Source organism: Chiloscyllium plagiosum, chromosome 12, assembly GCF_004010195.1.
Source record: "Chiloscyllium plagiosum isolate BGI_BamShark_2017 chromosome 12, ASM401019v2, whole genome shotgun sequence".
In the NCBI taxonomy this organism is placed as follows: Eukaryota; Metazoa; Chordata; class Chondrichthyes; order Orectolobiformes; family Hemiscylliidae; genus Chiloscyllium; species Chiloscyllium plagiosum.
In genome coordinates, this window is record NC_057721.1 from 4691363 (window position 1) to 4711932 (window position 20570).

Consider the following 20570-nt stretch of genomic DNA (forward strand, 5'->3'; position numbering starts at 1 on the left):
TAATGAGCTCACAACATAAACGCCAAGAGTATGGAAGAGATATATTAGAATGGCACCAGGGATAAGGGACTGTGGGGAGTCAGAAAGAGAGTTCTCCTTCCTGCAAGAGGAAGTTATGGCAGGATTTGAAAGAAGTGTTCAAAGTTGTGGAAAATAAATTCAGGCCTGTTCGTGATGAGTGGACTCATATTGAAAGTAATCATAGATTCCCTACAGTGTGGAAACAGCCCCTTCGGCCCAACAAGTCCACACTGACCCATCCAAAGAGTAACCCACCCAGAGCCATTCCCCTGCTCTATTGCTCTACATTTTCCCTGAATAATGCACCTAACCTACACATCCCTGAACCCTATGAACAATTTTAGCATGGCCAATTCACCTAACCTGCACATCTTTGGACTGTGGGAGGAAACCGGAGCATCCAAAAGAAACTTACACGGGGAGAATGTGCAAACTCCACACAGACAGTTGTCCGAGGTTGGAATCGAACCCGGGTCCCCGGCACTGTGAGGGTTGGATGGTCATTTGACAGAGCCGAACATTGCCAGGGCAGTGACCTTGGAGTGGATGATGCCAGTTTTGAAGGATAACACAAAGGCAAGGAATGCATTTACAATGTCAATGAGCAGAGATGGACAGGAATAGTTGAGAGGCAAGAGTGAAATGGAGCAAGAGGTGAATGTTTTGTCATGCTTCCCTAGGGTGAAGTTTCACAAAAAGTAGCAGAAACACTGGCCTTGACCACTTCCAATCCAAGGCCCAACGAGGGGATCCTGAAAGGAAGACTGGCCCTGGGAGGGATGAGAACTGCTGAGTAACAGGGAGACCTAGTCACCACCTTAAACTGCAGGTGCTCACCAGAACCATGAGGGTCCTCCATGTGTTCAGCTACGACGACATCCCTTGTGGAAGGCACAGTGCATCTCTCCAATACAGACTTCCACAGGAGAATCTGACACTGATGTCATTGTGACCTACTACCAAGAGGCTGTCTCTGAAAGGCTGCTGGGCTCAATGTAGTGGACGGACTGGCAGGGGCCTGGGCACTACGAATCGTGATTGAGATCTTTGTTGTCAGTTCTCTTCCAATGCAATGGGAGCACAGATGCCAACAACTGCCCAACCCCTCACCCCCAGGCCGGACCACATCTAGGAATCATCCCCACTGGGTTTCCAACTGATTTTCCACTTTGAGACCAATCTCCGTGGAGCACAGTAAACTCCCTTCTTGGCCTCATTGTTTATATGAATAGTTTCTGAGATCCCTGCAATGTGTGTACTGAGGCATACACACACCTCTTTACTAAATAGGGTCATTAACTTCTCAGCTTGCCAACAGCCAAGCAATGCTCTCGGCCAGCGGTTCAGTGTACTTGGAACTTAAGGATTTCACAAAGCATCGTAACCATTTCATTTCACAGTTATTTAGGCAAGGCTATTTTACAATGAGGTTTTATGTTCATGCTGAATATTTATTGTGTGACCCGCTTGCTTCATCTAAATTAGAATTGTCCTAATCCGTCTGTCTGGTCTGGGCCATTCTCCAATAACGATGCCAAATAAACAAACCAAAAAACTTTGCCTAATTTGACTGTGCTGCAAAATCTGACTGCACTGAGCCAGTGAATGCCTCAAGCATCCCTGCCCATCTCCCAAAAAGCTTTAGGATAAATTCTGCAGTTACAAAGACACCAGGACAGCTTCATGTGCAGCAAAGTACAAAACATGGTAACAGAGAAACTCTGAAATCTCACCAACAGTTTACAGCTGTATCTCCAGAAAGCAGACTCACTGAGTTTCAATTAAGCATTAGGTACAGCACAAATCAAGTTCAGGAACTAAGAAAATCATTTATGGGATATGGGTGTCACTGGCTGGGCCATAATTTATTGCTCGTCCCTACTTGCGCCTGAAGAAGGTGGTGGTGTGCTGTCTTATTGAACTGTTGCAGTCCATGTGCTGTGGATCAACCCTTAGGGTAGGATCATGAGCCAGCAACACTGAAGGAACAATGATATATTTCCAAGTCAGGATGGTGAGTGGCTTGCAGGGCAACTTGGAGGTCATGGTATTCCCATCCATCTGCTGCCCTTGTCCTTCTAGCTGGAAGTGGTCATGGGTTTGGAAAGTGCTGTCTAAGGACCCTTGGTGAATTTCTGCAATGCATCTTGTAGATGGTACACACTGCTGCTATTGAGCATTGGTGGCAGAGGGTGTGTATCGTACAAGTGGGCTGCCTTGTCCTGAATGGTGTCAAGCTTCCTGAGTGATGTTGGAGCTGCACCCATCGAGGCAAGTGGGGAGTATTCCATCACACTGCCTTATAGATGGTGGACAGGCTTTGGGGAGTCAGGAGGTGAGTTCCTCACCTTTGCAGCATGCCTAGCCTCCAGAGATGGTCTTGGAACAGTTGAGGTGTTGCGTTAACTTTGAAAGCGGAGCTCCAGATTCAGGTTTGGTGTAGTCCAAGATAGATTCAGTGTGATAAAGTGAAAATTGTCGGCTCATTACGTATCCACCTAGAATAAAGACAAGGCATCCTCCAAGGTACATCCAACATCTGTCAGACCTTGGAACATTATCCTCCCAACTGCTTTTGTTTCACAATTATGATTGAAAAGCAAAACAATGACTCAAAAAGGTCTAATCAAAAAGCCGGATGCTGCAAATGCTGGACATTTGACATCAAAACAGAAAAATCTTGGAAAATAAACTCAGCAGGCAGCTGTGGACAGAGAATACCAGATCTGATGGAAGTTCATGTACCTGGAACAGTGATTCTTCCTCCACAGATGCTGTCCCATTGACTGAGCATTTGCAGCACTCTCTGTTTCTAGGTGAGAGAAGTTCTGCTGGCATCTAACACAACGTTTGCCAACGTACATTCTGCCACGTTCCAGGCAAATTTATTCAAAGGCAAATCTCTAGCTCCAATGCGAATCACTGCTGACCATCTTCCTGAAATCTAAATTCAATTTCAAACAATGCAGTGAAAGTTCTCGATGGACAAAGTGCCTTATTATCACAGCAGTCAGCATCTGCTAACTACGCTTTAACAGAGCTGACAGATGAGAAAGACAAGGAAATGCAATTGTTCCACTCTGGTTCTGGTCAGAAACAGGTCATTAAACCCTGGGCGGTGATGATTCACAGCTCCCTCAGCAACTTCACATTGAGTTTGTCTCCCCAAAAATGAGGAAATAGCTTTGACGACAGAATAATGTATGGTTACCTTCACCATTGAGGAAACCATGTCTCATCTCATCTTACGCCAGAAATGCCGCAGGAGACCCACTGGTTTACACAGGCCTATGAAACTTCAAGTGTTCAGTGCAACACTGCACTGTTGATGTTCCTACTCTGCGTTGCTGGAATGAAGACTTACCAAGATTACTTGGGATCTGTCCAAGATTTGTGTCCTCACATTTTAGCCACTCATACATTAGTTACCAACCTAATCCGTGCCTCCATTCATTGTGATTCAATCCCTCTTGGTGTAATTTCCTCTTAGTCTGAGAGAGTCATTACATGGATCACCAAGATATCGTCAGCTACCCTTTGCAGTCTTTGACCTGTGGAACAGTGTGCCTGGCCAATAGTACTGTATACCTGCTGCTCCTGCCCAACACTCTTCCATTAGAATTAACTCCCCATTGTAGACGACACCAAGGTCAATACAGTTCAGGATAGTGCCAAAAGATGTTGCAGGTTACAGAGGGACATAGATAAGCTGCAGAGCTGGGCTGAGGTGTGGTAAATGGAATTTAATGCAGAAAAGTGTAAGGTGATTCACTTTGGAAGGAGTAACAGGAATGCTAAGATTCTTGGTAGTGTAGATGAGCAGAGAGATCTTGGTGTCCATGTGCATTGATCCCTCAAAGTTGCCATCCAGGTTGATAGGGTCATTAAGAAGGCATAGAGTGCATTAGCTTTTATTGGTAGAGGGATTGAGTTTCAGAACCACGAGGTCACGCTGCAGCTGTACAAAACTGTGGTGCGGCCGCACTTGGAGTATTGCGTGCACTTCTGGTCAGCAATTCATAGGAAGGATGTGGAAGCTTTGGAAAGGGTTCAGAGGAGATTTACCAGGATGTTGCCTGGTATGGGGGGAAGGTCATGTGAGGAAAGGCTGAGGGACTTGAGGCTGTTTTCATTAGAGAGATGACTTAATTGAGACATATAAGATAATCAAAGCCTTTTTCCTCGGATGGTGATGGTTAGCATGAGGGACATAGCTTCAAATTAAGGGGTGATAGATATAGGACAGATGTCAGAGGTAGGTTCTTTACTCAGAGTAGTAGGGGTGTGGAATGCCCTGCCTGCAACAGTAATAGACTTGCCAACTTAACAGGCATTTAAATGGTCATTGTTAGGTACATGGATGAGAATGGAATAGTGTAGGTTAGATGGGCTTCAGACTGGTTTCACAGGACGGCGCAACATCGAGGGCTGAAGGGCCTGCACTGTGCTGTAATGTTCTATTCTACATTCCTTGGAGCTCCCTTCCCACTAACATCATCACACGTATAGCCCTCAGGCTGCCACACCTCGGAGGAGTCCTCCTACCACCTGCGGGTGAGAGTGCCCCAGTTTCCAAGCTGTTGTCTTCTCCTGTTGTGCTGTGGTTTGTGGGCACCTGGTTAGTTTTTGCAGTGTGGCGCACTGTGCTGTAAAATGGCAGAAATACAGATGGCCCCACGTAACACTTCAGCAGCAGTCAGTTCCTCTCATTCATTTATTGACAAAGGGATGCTGAGGGAAAGAAATGGTAGTATCCCTCCAAACCTTTCCTACTCATGTATTTATCCAAATGTCTTTTAAATGTTGTAATTGTACTCACATCCATCACTTCCTCAGATGTTCAACCCAGGTACGAACCACCTTCTATGTTTTTGCAAATCTCTCTTCTCTCACCTTAAAAATGTGACCCCTACTCTTGAAATCCTTGAAGACTTCCATCAGATCACCCCTAAATCTTCTAAATTCTAAAACAGGCCTAATTTGCGTAATCTCTTCCCATCACTTAACCCCTGAAGTCAAGTATCGTTCTATAAACCTATGTTGTACACCCTCTAAGGCCAACATATCCCTCCCAAGGTGTGGTACCCTAACCTGCTCTATCTTCCATTCCTTGCTGTAATCAGCACATGGTAACCCAATCACATGGACGGTGTAATTGCTAACTAAATGAAATTAGAACTATTCCCCCTTGGGGGCATGCACCTTGCGGCACTGAATGAGAACTTTGCCGTCTTCATTGAAGCCAAACATGGGATCACCATCATCTGCAAGTTCCCCTCCAAGCCACTCACCATCCTGACTTGGAAATATATCGCCATTCCTTCAGCACCACCGGCCCAAAATCTGGGAATTCCCTCCCTAAGGGCATTGAGGGTCTACCTACAGCACATGGACTGCAGCAGTTCAAGAAGGCAGCTCACCCCCACCTTCTCAAGGGGCAACTAGGGACAGGCAATAAATGCTGACCAGCCAATGATGCCCACATCCCATGATTGAATAGAATAAATAACTCCAGAAAAGGATATTACACAATTTGCCTTTAATCAACCCATGCTGACTCTCCATATTTAATCCACATTTGACCATTAATTTTATCCCAAATACCTGTTTCCAAAGGTTTCCTACCATTGAAGTTAAACTGGTCTGTATTTGCTGGGAGTGCCCTTGCCAATGAGTTTTGAACAAGATTGTTAGGTTCATAGAGGGACTCTAGGCACAGTGGGTCATGTCCCTACCTCTGGATCAGGAGGGTTGGGGTTTCGGTTCCAGTTCCACCTACCCCAGAGATGTGCCATGACAGCCCTGAACAAAATGTCTGCAATTCTCCAGTCCTCTGGCACCTCTGTGGGCCCAGGGTCAATTCTGTCCAGTGCTTCTTCAATTTCCACTCTCACCGATGAAGGTTTCTCCCCAAAACATTAAGCGTGTGAAATCGGAGGGGAATCCAACAAAAGTGCATGGTCGTTGTCAAAGCAAGGTTGGAAGATGAGAGGGATTAAAAGGTCAAGGTTAAAAATCACAACACCAGGTTATAGTCCAACAGGTTTAATTGGAAGCACTAGCTTTTGGAGCAACACTCCTTCATCAGGTGGTTGTAGAGAATACTTCACACCAGTCCAACACCAACATCTCCAAATCATAAAAGATCAAGGACATTGTGGAACAAAAGACACAAAGCATTGGACCAGAATAGGTGACAATAGCAGAATGAATGTCAGCTCTGACTGAAGCAAAGATAGGAAGGTAACATACAGACAGGTACTTGAGGGGGGGGAAAAAAAGAGTCAACATGTAGGAAAGAGTTTACGGTCTGAAGTTATTGAGCTCAACATTGGGTCCAGGAAGTTGTAAAGTGTCTAATTGTAAGCTGGAGGAACAGCTCAACACAAGCTTTAGTTGACCGTGCTGTCTGCGGGACAGGAATAACTGAGGGACAGTAGACCGTAAGGTGACACCATGACTTGAAGGGCGGAATTTGTACAATAGAAAGCCTGACACCTCCATTAGAAGATTCCTCATATGTAGCTCGTCACCTCTGGAGAAACAAGGTAGAGACAGTGATAGGAGACCGGTAAGGTTCATAAGAGACAACGATGGTCAAAAATTACAAATTTCTACAATATGAAAGATGGTGGGATGGTTAGAAATAAAATGTTTGCAGTTGTTGACAATTCAATAACTTGGGGGCTTGGTGACTCAGGATTGTCACTGAGGAATTAAAACAGAAATGAGACAAAATAGTTTATTTGCAGCAAATTATTATATGACAAGGAATATTTTACTACAAGAGACAATTAAGGCAATGAGTAGAACTAACAGAATTTAAGAGGAAATTGGATAATTAAATGATGAGGAAGTCTGAATGGGAAATGTAATTATTGTGGATTTGGTGTTGACCCGCCAGCAGGCATAGAAGGTCTGTATTCAATGATTCCAGAGAGTCGACTGTGCGAAAGGACAAACCATGGGCTAATCTGCCAGACAATCTATATTCAATTATTTTATTAAATAAGAAATCATTTAATTATTTGATCATTTGTTCAGTAGTTTACCAGCACAAGCAATGAGGCTCCTCTTTTGCATCACTCACCATCAGCACTGAGATGCCCTCACAGGTACATTCACGGCTCCTGTTCCCTTGACTGCAATTTGCTGATCGAGCAATCTCAGGGTGACTGAGCCCACACTCTCCTTCCTAAATTTATGGGAGTTTTGGGTTTTATAAATAGAAATATCAAATGCAAAACAGGGAAGCTACGTTGAAGTTTTATAAAGCTCTGGTTAGGCCACAACTACAATGGAACATATGACTCTAGGGGGCAGCCATGATCATTCAGCCCTTTGAGCCCGTTCAGCCATTCACTAAGGTCATGGCAGATCTGGTTGTGGTCTCAACATCTCTTTCCTGTCTGCACTTGTTGCCCTTATCTTATCAAAAACCTAACTCACCCCTGAGTAAATTCAACAACCCAGTCCCCTCTGCTTTCTGGGGAAGAGAAAACCACAGACTAACATCTGAGGGGAAGACCTTTTATTGTTGAACTGTGTCCCCTGTCAAAGGATTGCATCCAATGTGGTCTGCACATTCTAAGGAGAATTTGAGAGTCCTTGAGGGGCTTCAGTGAGGATTCAGCAGAATGGTTATTGGGTTCAGGAATGTTAGTGACAAGCTCAGGTTGGAGAAGCTGGGATTGTTCGTCCTGGAGCAAAGGTTATTGAGGAGACCTGGGTTCAAGTCCTACCATGGCAGGTAGAGAAATTAGAATCCAACAATTGTTTGGAATGAAAAGCTCACCTAGTTGTGTCCTTGTAACCTCTGTCAATTGTTGTAAAACCCATCTGGTTCACTAATGCGCTTTAGGGAAGGAAATCTGCCATCCTTACCTGGTCTGGCCTACATGTGACTCCAGACCCACAGCAACATGGTTGACTCTTAATTGTCCTCTGGACAATAAATATTGGCTTAGCCAGAGACCCCACATCGCATGAATGAATAAAAAAGTATGAACTTTTAAATCAATACTGAAAAATTGTTGACTTGGTTAACAAAGAGGTCCAAGTGATGTCTGATGATAAGTATAACCAGGCTCTTAGACACAAACTAAAGATGTCAGTGGCTTCTTTAAATGAATACGACATGGTATTGAATGGGCAGTGTGACAATTCCCTTCCCAGCTAAACACTCACAGGGAATGAGTTACAGTCAGCTCTGCTACAACGCAGTAGTTCCATTCTCACACAATCCTGTGTTATAAGAAAATCGCGTAACAGCAGCACCATTTAAATTAATGGGGCCAGAATTACATTATAACAAATATAAGCTTTAAAACGTCGCACTTTAGAAACAGTGTCCCCAGCTCACTAATCATGTTATAGCAAATTTGCATTAACAAAATGCGGGTTATAGCAGAATGACCTGTACTGGGACTTTGAAATGAAATTAAGCTAATTCAGCGCAAATAGGCTGAAATAGTTCAGGATTACACAAGAATAGATGGCATGGAAGTGTCACCCTGGAGTCCTAACTAACCCAAGTCTGGGTAGGACATGAAGCGTGTGGACCTGAAACCAGAGTCCCAAGGCAACTGCTTTACTCGGAACTTGGCTGAGGCCGGAAACTCCCAGAGAGTCATAGGAAACACTTTAGGGATGCTCACTGGCAGCCATTTTAATTGAATACACTCAAATCAAGCCATGTCAAGCCATGAGGACCCTGATGGCATTCTAACAGAACACAGTTTGGCACATGTGGCATTCTGTTCAAGTTGGCTCTGAAGAACAGGCCCTCTCAGAATAAATCAGGAGGAACCTGACTGCACTTTCCACACTCGCGGAGTCAGTGGAGGCTTCAAAACTAGGGCTGGACCAGGGGGCATGGGAGATTAGGCACAAAGTTGGGATCTTTCACAAAGTGCCACACTAACAGCTGGTTAGGCAACATTATGACTCATGCAACAGGAGACCACGTCAGCCTGGGTAAATTGTTGGCTTAAGGACAGAAAGCAGCAAGTTGGTGATAAATGGTCCTTATTCACACTGGAGACTGGTAGGCAGTGACATTCCCCCAGGGTCACTGCTGGGTCAATATTTTTAAGTATTTGGATATTGGAACACAGAATAAACTTGCTAATTGTGCTGATGGTACCTATATGGGAAGACCGACAGGGAGAATGATACAAATCAATTGTAACAGGACATTGACAGGCCAGCAGAATAGGCAAACGGTAGATGGGATTTCATATAAAGAAGTGTGAGGTGATGGATTTAGAGGCAACGACAGTTCTAAAGAATGTGCATGGACAGAGGGATGGGTTTTGGAGGTGAGGAATGCATGTTCATAGAATTGTATGAAGATGACAGGACAACAGGTCAATGCATCCGGGGTTTGGGGATTCATAAGCAGCGTGGATCTACCTCCAGACTGCAGTGATTCAAGAAGGCAGCCCTTTGTCAAAAGCAATTAAGGATGACCAGCCAGCAACACCCACATCCCATCAATGAGCCAGACAGACAATAAACAAACAAATAAAGACATTGAGTCAAAAAGCCAGGAAGTTATGCTAAACCTTCATAAAGCTCTGATTAGGCAAAATTTAGAGTATCTTGTCCAATTCTAATCAACACATGCTCGGAAGGATATGAGAGTCTTTGAGAAGGTGGTGTGGAGAAGGTTCACCAGAATGACCCAGGGATGAAGGATTTTAGCTACAAGGTTAGTTTAGAAGGTTGTTCTCCTGGGAGCAAAGGAGATTGAGGGGAAATTACATGGCAGTATATAGGATTGTGACAGGTTTGGATAAGGGAGACAAGGAAAAGCTGTGCTTATTAATTGATTGGTTTAACATTTAGGTGTGAGACACATGCTGAGTGTGGGGAAGATCTATTTTATCTAAAAACAGTAATAATGTTCTGGAATTCATTGAATTTTGTGGGTGGAGAGGGTAGTATGGTAGAGAAACAAAACCCATCAATGATTTTGGAATGAAATTGGATGGACACTTGAGGAGAATAAATCTTCATAGCTACAGGATTACTGTGGGGCAGAGGCACTGAACTGATATGCTCTTCAGAGAGATAGCATGAACTCAATGGACCAAATGGCCTCTTTGCGTTCCAGAACAATGCAAAGAGAATAAGAGTTAAAAACTTGCAACTGTTGCATTAGCAACAGAACAGGATCCCAAAATCCATAAGAGCGGGTAAACATAGCAAAGGGTATGCACAAATGCTTAACATTTCCATAATGCGTCTGTTGACATGTTAACACTAATGTGCTAACAGCGCACACAGGAATAAAGCACAGCAGTGTTACATCAACATGTGTAAACCACAGCAGTGATGATATGAATCAAAATACTACAGGTCACTTAGCTGCTGTATAATGGAATCATATCGACCCACATTCATTAGTGGAACCATTAAATATTTATCGATGTTGCCGCGTGACTATATATTTATAAAGAAGAGTTCATTTTATGTTAAACAGCTCTCATTCATTTATACACATGAAGAGCTTCTCTGAAGAGGTTCTGAAGAGATCATTTATACTTTTCAGTAAATAATTGGCACTGAATCTTACTGTGATGCCAAGTCCCTCGCCGCTCTGTTCTAGCAATCACTGCCCAGCACTGTGGAGGCCAGCTCTGGGAAAGGGGAGTTCTCGTCTGGGAATTGCTGACCACGCAGCAGTCTCTAAGTGTCTGTCTGCCAGCTCTCGTCTCATGGCCTTATGATGTAACAGGCACTCACCAACATGTTCAAAGCAGATCACTGGGTTACATCTGAGCGAAGGCAGGGAAATCGACATTTCGGGCAAAAGCCCTTCATCAGGAATGAGCTTTTTCCTGATGAAGGGCTTTTGCCCGAAACGTCGATTTCCCTGCTCCTCGGATGCTGCCTGAACTGCTGTGCTTTTCCAGCACCACTCGAATCCAGAATCTGGTTTCCAGCATCTGCAGTCATTGTTTTTACCTCCATCCGAGCGAAGGGACCAGCATGGACAGGTTTAATAATTCAGTCCTAGTGTTACATTTACCCTGACTGAATAAACTCCAAACTGTCACTGTTAAAACTGTTGGAAAATTGCAATAAGTACAATCCACAGTCTGGTGCAGTGAGGGGGGGTTTCTGAACTACTTGAAAGTTCGAATCGAAGAGAGGATAAAAGGACAGAAAAAGAAATAAATAAAATGTTGTCCGAGTTGCTCAGTTAATGTGACAAAATCTCAGGCAGCCCCAGGTTACATGCTCAGTTCTGTACCAGCTAGAGAAGTGTCATTTTGGAACTCAAATGCTTTCATCACCTTGTTCCCTTTCAATTCAGCAGGCATAAGAACATATGATCAGGAGTAGGCCACTCAGCCCCTCTAACCTGCTCCATCTTTTCAATAAGATCATGGTTGATCTGACCGTAACCTCAAACCCACATTCCTGCTTCCACCTGATCATCCTTCAACCCTTTGCTTACTATTAATTTACCTTTGCCTTAAAAATATCCAAGGACTCTGCTTTCACCATCCTTTCAGGAGGCGTATTCCAAAGACTCTCAAACTGCAGAAATATTTTCACTTAGTCTTTGTTTAAAACGGGAAGCCCTTGATTACGAAACAGTGGCCCCAAGTTCGAGATTCTCCCATCTGAGGAAATATCTTTTCTACACCCACCTTGTCAACATGCCTCAGGATCTTGTGAATTTTAATGAAGTTGCCTCTTACTTTTATAAACACTAGCAGGTCCAAGCCTAGCCGGTCCAACTCCACTCATTCCAATTATTACTCTGGTAGATCTTCTCTGAACTGCCTCAATGACTACATTGTTTTTATATGCATTTACACACAGGTAAGTAGGTAGTGTGAAACTCAGACTGATTCTATGAACTAAGTGTCCAAAACTCAATGTGTTTGTAGAGGAGCTAAAGAAAAACAGGCACAGGAAAGTACTCAACAGTAAACCAACAAGTTACAACTAATTAAGAACAGTTATCTCAGCAACTTGTTTGTAACATTCATAAATGAGATAGATTTAGATTTCTTGGATTTCCTACAGTGTGGAAACAGGCCCTTCAGCCCAACAAGTCCACACCAACCCTCCGAAGAGCAACCCACCCAGACCCTTTCCCTTACATTTACCCCTGCACCTAACACTACGGGCAATTTAGCAAGGCCAATTCACCTAACCTGCACATCTTTGGATTGTGGGAGGAAACCGGAGCACCCAGAGGAAACCCACGCAGACACGGGGAGAATGTGCAAACTCCACACAGACAGTTGCCTGAGGTGGGAATTGAACCCGGGTCCCTGGTGCTGTGAGGCAGCAGTGCTAACCACTGAGCCACCATGACAATGTGAGAGGGATAATAAGCACGTTTGCGAACTTGGGTTGGGTGGTTGATAGCAGGAAGGATATGAATAGATTGGTCAGATCAATGCAGGTAGATGTTAACTCTGATAAATGTGAGATGATGCACTTTCGAAGAAGGAACAAAGTAAGGAATAGTCAATGAATGGTAATACACTAGGAAGCTCAGAGGAACACAGGGATCTTGGGCCACTTGTCCACAGATCCCTAAAGATAGCATGACAATTAACAGGGTAGTTAAGGCAGCAAACAGGATGCTGGCCTTTATCATATTAGGGAGGGAATGTTGAAGCTTCACCAAACGTTGGTTAAGCCACAGCTGAAGCACAGAGTGCAGTCCTGGTCACCGCACGACAGGAAGGGTGTGATTGCACTGGAGGGGGTGCAGAGGAGCCTCACCAGGATATTGCTGGAGATGAGCATTTCAGCTATTAACAGCAGCTGGATAAGTTGGAGCAGAGAAGGTTACTGTCGCAAATTCACCTGCACCTCCACACACATCATTTACTGTATCCGCTGCACCCGATGTGGTCTCCTCTACATTGGGGAGACAGGCGGCCTACTTGCGGAACGTTTCAGGGAACACCTCTGGGACACCCGCACCAACCAACCCAACCGCCCGTGGCTGAACACTTTAGCTCCCCTTCCCACTCCACCAATGACATGCAGGTCCTTGGCCTCCTCCATCGCCAGATCCTGGCCACACGACGCCTGGATGAAAAGCGCCTCATCTTCCGCCTAGGAACCCTCCAACCATACGGGATGAATGTAGATTTCTCCAGCTTCCTCATTTCCCCTCCCCCCACCTTGTCTCAGTCCCAACCCTCGGATTCAGCACCGCCTTCTTGACCTGCAATCTTCTTCCTGACCTCTCCGCCCCCACCCCCTCTCCGGCCTATCACCTTCACCTCATATTCCCAGTGCCCCTCCCCCAAATTCCCTCCCCTTACCTTTTATCTCAGACCGCTTGGCACACCAGCCTCATTCCTGAAGAAGGGTTTATGCCCGAAACGTTGATTCTACTGCTCCTCGGATGCTGCCTGGCCTGCTGTGTTTTTCCAGCACCACATTTTTCAACACAGAGCAGGTTGAGGGCAGACTTGATAGAGGCGTATAAGATAAATGAGGAGCATGGACAGGGTTTATAGAGAGCAGCTGTTCCCTTCAGTTGAGGGGTCAATAGAATCCCTACAGTGTGGAAACAAGGCCTTTAGCCCAACAAGTTCACACCGACCTTCCGAGGAGTCTCCCACCCAAACCCATTACTCTATAATTACCCCTGACTAATGCACTTAAGTTACACATCCCTGAACACTATGGGCAATTTAGCATGGCCAATTCACCTAACCTGCACTAATACTCCAAATCTGGACATGAGGTGCTTGTACCGGAAACCAGAACCCCGAGGCAACTCCATTGCAGCAGGAAACTCTCAGGGGGACACAGGAAATGCTTTAGTATTATCCTCAAAAGGATCCTGGAGGCGATCACACATCCCCCACGGATGCATGGTAACTCCTGGCTGGTGTTACCCCCAAAATGGAGAAGGCTCATTGTTGTGACAATGGACATGTGACATACTCTGTCAGGAACAGAAAGGAGACATCCAGGGTCAGGAGGGAGCTCCCAAACCTTCCAATAACCTATCCCCTGAACCCCTCAAATAGCAAAGTCTGCTGAACACACACTTGACCCAGGAGCCCATCTCAGATCCCATCCAAAAAGAGAGGAAACAGGGCATCTTCAATCCTGAAGTCACCTGTCATCTGAGTTACAGCATGTTTTGGACTGCATTAAGGGAGCTGAAACCAGGGCTAAATCTGAGGTGCAAGTGCACAAGACTGGCTCAGTGTGAAAATTGGAATGGTTACATTCCAAAGCATTGATGCCCCTTACATTGATGGTGCAAAATTAATTCAGAGAGGCGGCTGTAAATGGAAGCTGCACTGAAACATTTCGGAACAAAGCATACATAGAAAACCACACAATTTACTGAGATCCCATTTAGTTCATTCAGTGAACTGTTGAATTAAAGAGGTGGGAATCACTACTTGCTGAAAGGTACAGCTTCATGCATACTGCAAGTGACACACCTAGCCTTGACCACTGCACTCAGGACCAGTCAGCCGGCCAATGTGTGCACCGTTGCGCAATGAAGCCAAAGGCTATGATTGACAAAGATTAGTCAAAAGGATTTTCAATGCCCACCTGAAACATGTCCTCCCTCAATTCATAACTTTACCCTGGTAATGTAGCACTGGAGTTCACTGAAAAAGGAATGGAAAAACTTGTATTTGTTTAGCGTCATGCAAAACCCAAGGGCCATCCCAGAATGCTTCATAGCTCAAGGAATACTTCTGAAACACAGCCACTGCGAGTTTTGAAGAAATGGAGCGAGTTTAGAAGAAGTCAACTCGGTTTCTCTCTCCACAGACGCTGCTGGACCTACTCAGTTTCTCCAGCATCCTCTGTGTTTGTTTCGGATTTACAGCATCCACATTTGCTTCTTTCCACATCCTGTGAAGTTCCAATTAAGCAGTAGGAAAGGAGATGAACACCTTCAGGCAAACAGGAGGAAGGCAGTTGGATTTATACATACTTTGGGGAAAACAAAATGCTTTCCCAGATAGGCACACATAAGACTCACCCCTTGATTTTCAAGAAGATACCCAAATTCATTTCATATCATTTATGACTGGATTACTGCAGGTGCTGAACAGTCTTATAAACCTGGCCTCAGTTTTACTAAGTTAAAAGCTCATTTCTTTTTGTTCTGTGTCTGGGGTTTGGAGGGGAATAGGAGGGAGAAAGAGAGAGAGAAAAAAGTTTTCCTGTACTTTACAACGAAAGCTATTTTGAATACAGATTAGTTTGCCAATACAAGTAATTTGACCTTGTGGCTTCAGCCAGCGGGCCAGGCGTGTTGTGCAATAACTGCATGAACACAGGCGAGATGATGTCACAAGGACACTGCTTGGTACAATCTTCTGCCTTGAGCCCTGCCTACACAAAGCAGATGGAGATACACTTCTATACCCATTTCTCAGCAGCATCAAATGTCTTAAATAACGCATTTTAAACAAAGTCTGCTTACTTTTGGTTAGGTTGTATTTGAAAAGTGAGTCTCTTTCAATTTTGATTTTACACCCTTTTCTTCTTTTTGAGTGTGTTGGTGTGATCAGCAAACCTCACGCCTTTGAGAGAATGGGCTGGAAGAACTGGAGAGCCAGGTGTGAAAAGTGGCAAATTACATTCACACCACACGCATGCCAGGCAATGACCCCCTCCAACAAAAAAGAATGAAATCATTGACTCATAACATTCATTGCTGAATCCCCCATTATCAACGTCCACAGGGTTACCACTGACCAGAAACTGAACTGGATCAGACATATAAATACTGGTGACTCCAGGACCAGATCAGAAGCTAGGAATACTGCAGGGAGTAACTCACCTGCTAACTCCCCAAAGCCAGTCCATCACCTACAAGGCAAAAGTCAGGAGTGTGATGGAATACTCCCCACCTGCCTGGATGGGTGCAGCTCCAACAATACTCAAGAAGCTGTACACCATCCAGGACAAAGCAGCCTCACTTGATTGACACCACATCCACAAGCAGCCACTCCTTCCACCACCCATGAGCAGTGTATAATCAAATGCACTGCAGCAATTCATAGAATCCCCACTGTATGCAAACGGGCCATTCAGCCCAACAAGTTCACAATGACTCTCTGATGAGCATCCCACCCAGACCCATCCCTGCATTTCGCATGCCCAATGCACCTAACCTACAAATCCCTTAACACTACGGGACAATTTAACATGGCCAATCCACCCAAACTTGCACATCTTTGGACTGTGGGAGGAAATCAGAGCACCCGGTGGGAACCCACGCAGAGACGGGGAGGACTTGTAAACTCCACACAAGAGTCGCCCGAGGTTGGAATTGAACCTGGGTCCCTGACGCAGTGAGGCAGCAGTGCAATGCCCCCCCCCAACTCCTTAGACACCACCATCCAAATCCATGAACACTTCATCTGGAAGGACAAGTGTGGTAGATACATAGGACACTACCACCCGCAATTTCCCATCCAAGACACTCACCATCCTGACTTGAAAATATATTGCCATTCCTTCAATGTCACTGGGTCAAAATCCGAGAAATTCCCTCCCCAAGGGCAGCTCATCACAACCTTCTCAAGGAGCATCTCGGGATGGGCAACAAACAGGGAGGAGATGGCCTCATGGTATTATCACTAGACTGTTAATCCAGAGATCAGAGTTTGAATCCCGCCATGACAGATGGTGGAATTTTAATTCAATAAAAAACTGGAATTAAGAGTCCTAACAATGACTCTTTGAAATCATTACTGATAGTTGGAAAAACACATCAGAACAGTACAGCACAATACAAGCCCTTCGGCCCTCAATGTTGTGCTAACCTTTTATCCCACTCTACGATCAGACTAACCTACATACCCTTCATTTTACTATCTTCCATGTGCATATCCAAGAGTCGCTTAAATGTCCCTAATGTATCTGACTCTACAACCACTGCTGGCAGTGCATTTCACACACCAACCATTCTCCGTGTGAAGAACCTACCTCTGACATCTCCCAAAACCTTCCTCCAATCACCTTCAAATTATGCCCTCTCATGATAGCCATTTCCACTCTGGGAAAATGTTTCTGCCTATCCACTCTATCTATGCCTCTCATCATCTTGTACACCTCTATCAAGTCACCTCTCATCCTTCTTCACTCCAATGAGAAAAGCCCTAGCTCCCTCAACTTTTCTTCATAAGATATGCCCTCCAGTCCAGGCAGCATCCTGGTAAATCTCCTCTGTACCCTCTCTAAAGCTTCCACATCCTTCCATGTCCTGAGGCGACCAGAATGGAACACAATATTCCAAGCGTGGTCTAACTAGGGCTTTACAGAGCTGCAGCATAACCTAGTGGCCCTTAAACTCAATCCCTCTGCTAATGAAAGCCATATGCTTTCTTACCAACACTATCAACTTGGGTGGTAACTTTGAGGGATATATGGAGGTGGACCCCAATATCCCTCTGTTCTTCTACACTGCCAAGAATCCTGCCTTTAACCCTGTATTCTGCATTCAAATTCGACCTTCCAAAGTGAATGACTCCACACTTTTCCAGGTTGAACTCCATCTGCCACTTCTCAGCCCAGTTCTGCATCCTGCCAATGTCCTGTTGCAACCTACAACAGCCCGTCATACTATCCACAACTCCAGCAACCTTCATGTCATCGGCAAACTTACTAACCCACCCTTCCACTTCCTCATCCAAGTTGTTTATAAAAATCACAAAGAGCAGAGGTCCCAGAACATATCCCTGCGTAACACCACTGGTCACCGAGCTCCAGGCTAAATACTTTCCATCAACTACCATCCTCTGTCTTCTATGGGCCAGCCAATTCTGTATCCAGACAGGTTTCCCTGTATCCCATGCCTCTTTACTTTCCAAATGAGCCTACCAAAGGGAACCTTATTAAACTCCTTGCTAAAATCCATATACATCTCATCCACTGCTCTACCTTCATCAATGTGTTTTATCACATGCTCAAAAGAATTCAATAAGACTTATGAGGCATGACCTGCCCCTGACAAAGCCATGCCGATTATCTCTAATCAAGCTATGCTTTTCCAAATTATCATTAATCCTGTCCATGAGAATCCTCTTCAATAATTTGCCTGTAACTGACATAAGACTGACTGGTCTGTAATTCGCAGGGTCATCCCTATTCCATTTCTTGGATAAGGGAATAACATTTGCCACCCTCCAATCATCTAGCAGTACTCCAGTGGACAGTGAGGATGCAAAGATCATCGCCAAAGGCGCAGCAATCTCTTCCCTCACTTCCTATAGTAACTTTGGGTATATCCTGTCTGGCCCAGGGGGCTTATCTACCCTCATGTTTTTCAAAATTTCCAGCACATCTTCCTTCTTAACATCAATCTGTTCGAGTGTGTCGGCCTGTTTCATGCTGTCCTCACAAATGACAAGGTCCCTCTCAGGAGTGATTACTGAAGCAAAGTATTCATTAAAGCTCTCCCCACCTCCTCCAACTCCAGGCGCAAGTTCCCTCCACATTCCCTGATCAGCCCTTCCCTCACTCTGGCCATACTCTTGTTCCTCACGTAAGTGTAGAATGCCTTAGGGTTTTCCTTAATCCTACCCACCAAGGCTTTTTCGTGCCCCCTTTTAGCTCTCCTAAGTCCATTCTTCAGTTCCTTCCTGGCTACCTTGTAATTTGCTAGAATCCTGACTAATCCTTGTGAATAATATCCTTTAGGGAAAGAAACTTCCATCCTTACCGATCTGGCCTACACGTGACTCCAGACCCACAGCAATACGGTCGATTCTCAAATGCCCTCTAGGCAATTAGGGATGGGTAATAAGTGCTGTCCTAGCCAGTGATGACCGCATCCAGTGAATGAATTCAAACAAACTAGTGCAGCCTGTGACGCCCACATTGCATGAGTGACTTAAAAAAGCCAACACATTTTTGACTGCAAATACACACAGAAAACATACGAAGAGAGAGTAGGAGGGAGTCAATAGCATGACCAGTGAGTGGCATCGATCGATAGGATCATGGCTGATCTTGGACTTCAACTATGATTCTCTGTCCATCCCCTTGATTCCAAGTCATCGAAAATCTGTAAATCTCAGCCTTGAATACATTACACGATCAAGCACTCACAACCTTCTGGGTAGTGAAGTCCAATGTTTCACAACCCTCGAATGAAGAAATGTTCACTCACCTCAGTCCTAAGTAATTGATTCCTTATCCTGACACTGACCAGAATAAATAACCTCTCATTGTCCACCTCATCAAGCCTCTTCAGACTCATGCACATCAATTCAGAAATCAATTCTTATTTGCCTAAACTCTAGAGCATACAGGTCCAGTTTAATCTCACCTTGGGACAATCCTCTCATCCCAGAAAGTATCTAATGACTCTTATGTGAATGGGATTCTGTTAATTAATCTATCAACTTTCCAACTGTTCTGAGCTGTTTAGAATGTCAATTCCTTCAGAAAGGTTTCAACCCATCCTACCCAGCAGTAAAGGGCAGTCAGGTTAAACAGTTTGGAGTACTGACCATCCCTGCTCCTGCTCTCTCTCACTGGCTACTACTTTAATTGAATACACCGTGTTATGTCATGAGGACCCCAAAGTCATTCTAACAGACCACGGTTTGGCACATGTGGCATTCTGTTCAAGCTGGCTCTGAAGAACAGGCCCTCTCAGAATAAATCAGGAGGAACCTGACTGCACTTTCCACACTCGCGGAGTCAGTGGAGGCTTCAAAACTAGGGCTGGACCAGGGGGCATGGGAGATTAGAGCTGGAAATGTGTTGCTGGAAAAGCGCAGCAGGTCAGGCAGCATCCAGGGAACAGGAGAATCGACGTTTCGGGCATAAGCCCTTCTTCAGGAATCCTGAAGAAGGGCTTATGCCAGAAATGTCGATTCTCCTGTTCCCTGGATGCTGCCTGACCTGCTGCGCTTTTCCAGCAACACATTTCCAGTTCTCATCTCCAGCATCTGCAGACCTCACTTTCTCCGCATGGGAGATTAGGCACAAAGTTGGGATCTTTCACAAAGTGCCACATTAAAGGCTGGTTAACAAAATTACAAACTAACAAATTCATGGAACAGGCGGCTCAGTGTCAGCTGGATAAATTGTTGGCTAAAGAACAGACAACAGCAGATTGCAATAAATGGTTCGTATTCACACTGGGGACTGGTGGGCAGTGACATTCCCCAAGGGTCAGCACTGGGCAACTTTCTTTTATTTCATGTACACCCAAATCAAATATTGAAATACGGAGTAAAATTTCAAAGTGTGCTAATGGTACCTGAATGGGAAGATTAGCAAAGTGAGATTGATATTAACAGGACTTTGATAGGGCAAAACAGAATAGGCAAGTAAGTGGTAGACAGAATTTAATATAGAGAAATGTATTAAGAAGTAAGTCACTGATGATGCTGCCAGGTCTCATCCTGGGTCCAAACCTGCCTCCGCCGAGGCCTCCATGAATCTGTGCTGGACACACAGACGCCGCCAGGAACTCTAAACGCTCAGTCACAGCAGCCAGAGGTCAGCATTCGGACCGCTTCAACAATGCAGAAGCCACTGGGAACACACACCAGCCTCCA